Below are 2,506 nucleotides of genomic sequence, written 5' to 3' on the forward strand. Positions count from 1 at the left end.
GATATAAGGAAGAAATTCTTTACAATGAGGGTGGTGAAACACTGGAACAGGTTGCCCAGAGAGGTGGTGGAGGCCCCGTCCCTGGAAGCATTCAAGGCCAGGTTGGACGGGGCTCTGAGCAACCTGATCTAGTTAGCGGTGTCCCTGCTCCTGCAGGGGGGTTGGACTAGATGACCTCTAGGGTTCCCTTCTAACCCAAACCATTCTATGATTCTATGATTCTATAACAAGCAAGCTATAACAGGAAACATTCTGTCTCCAATATCAATGGCAGAAAATGAAGTATCAGAAGTTTTCCTTAGGTTTGGTCCAAGATGTAGATCTCGGTTTCCAAAGACATTGTTTGTGAGAAGAATTAATGAAGTTGATTTGCTACAGATTTCTGCCATGCAGCTCTTCTCATTTTCTAATTTGAATGACTGTTGCTTCTTCTATTATATACGTTAGTACATCAACAATCCCTAAAACATGTCAATAGGAGGCTATTCTAATCCCTGCTATAGACAGCAGACAGTATATGTAATCAGCTAATTCTGGTATGGGTGTGCACTGGCCAGGGGCAAGTTCATGTTGCTGGCTGGATAGTAACAGAACAAAAAGAATAGATTATTTCTAATTTCACACCATCATTTTAGCCAAGTGCTAGCTTGCTCTTTCTTTTGCCCAGAGTGCAGTTTCACAAATTTTATAAAATATTCATTCACTCTCATACTTCTTTATCAAATTAAGTTAAAATTGACTTATGTGTTCAAAAGCCTTTGGAGATAGGAAGCAGAGAGATGAACAGAATGCAACTGAGAAAGTCTTGCTTCCTTAAGAAACCAGGCAAAAATTCATTGCAGTAACCAATATTATTCATTGTGTACTTTGAAGAGTCAAAGTTAAATTCACAAAGGACATAAGTTCAAGAAATCTCACTACTGCTGCTATTAGTTTGAGTCATAAAAGTAAAGGACATTGTCATAAGCCTCCCATACAGTTCACAGGAGGATTTAATTGCTACAATAGGATTTAAAACAATCAGTTTACTGATCCCCTAACTGCCCAAACTTGCTCCTATGAAACAACAGAGAATAAGGATGCGTTTTAAGTTATTGTCTATATAAAATGGGGGGGTTGGGTTTTTTTTGGTTTGTGGGCTTTTTTTTTTCTTTTTTTTTTTTTTTTTCGGAGAATAAGGATGCGTTTTAAGTTATTGTCTACATAAAATGGGGGGGTTGAGGTTTTTTTGGTTTGTGGGCTTTTTTTTTCTTTTTTTTTTTTTTTTTTTTTGTGGACAAGTAGGTATTCCTTTAAATATGAGCAACACAACACTGGAATATTTTTTCTGGAAATGTGTTTTAACCCTGCTTCTTTAAAAAAAACAGGCAGAGCATTGCATATTACTTCATTGCCTCTCTAGTGAAAAAAAGGTGTTTTGGTTTGGTTTGGTTGCTTTTTTACTTTTCTCTCCCTGCCTTGTGGCTGAAGAATTCACTCCAGATATAGAAGTTGTTTTCTTCACCTGAAAAGATTTGCATTGTCACTATGAATTCCTGTGAAAGTTCTGAAAACAACAGCCATGGAGGAAGGCTATTTGTTCACTTTCATAAATAGTTTGATTGCCCAGTGGCCCTTTCTGTTTTCTACAGTCATCACTTTTACTAACATATCTATAGTAAACTGCAAGTTCTCCCTAAGGATAGTTATAACTTCAGATTTTACATGCAAGGTTATACACTGAATCTTTATCCTTTTACAAAGTATTTTTATACTGGATTCCAGAGGAAGCTTGTGAAAACATCATCTAATAACTTTGACACTGTTGGAAAATTTCAAGCAAACTTAGTAGAAGTTCAGACATTTCAAAAAAAGGACTGGCTTCTCATAAGCTTTGTGGAAACAGAAGATGGAGTAGGGGACAAAATCTATGTTTGTTCCCTGAAGAAAAGGCTGCACTCTGACTTCAGCCACATTTCTGCGTATTGGATAATCCTCACAACACCTGTTACAAGACCTGTAAAAATTCTTTCTTTCTGCACTGCTGTATTGGATGTAGGTGTCCAGATTTTGGCAGCAGTGGGGCTGAAGGGGTTGTCTTGGTGAGGACAATTCAGAGGCTGCCTTATGAGGGACACAGCTCATTCCAATGGACCCACCACATGACACAGCTGAACCCTTCATCCAAGGTAGTGCGCCTCTGGGAAAAAGTATTTAAGAGGTTTTATGGTATTTAAGAGGAAAAAAAAAAATGCTGAGCAGAGAAAGGGGAAAGGAACAAAAAAGAGAGTAAGAAACAGCAGTGTGAACAACAAGATGAGAGAAGAAGCATGGGGGAAGAGGTGATCTAGATGCTGAAGCAGAGATTCCCCTGAAGGCTGTGGAGACACCATGGTGGAGCAGGTGGATATTCCCTCAGGTAAATTCAGCCTGTGGAGGACCCCACACAGGAGCAGATTTTTGTGACAGGAACTGCAGCCCATGGAGAGGACCCACAGTGGAGTAGGGGAAAAGTGTGAGGATGAAG

Source organism: Egretta garzetta, unplaced genomic scaffold (genome assembly GCF_000687185.1).
Source record: "Egretta garzetta isolate BGI_Z169 unplaced genomic scaffold, ASM68718v1 scaffold328, whole genome shotgun sequence".
Taxonomy (NCBI): domain Eukaryota; kingdom Metazoa; phylum Chordata; class Aves; order Pelecaniformes; family Ardeidae; genus Egretta; species Egretta garzetta.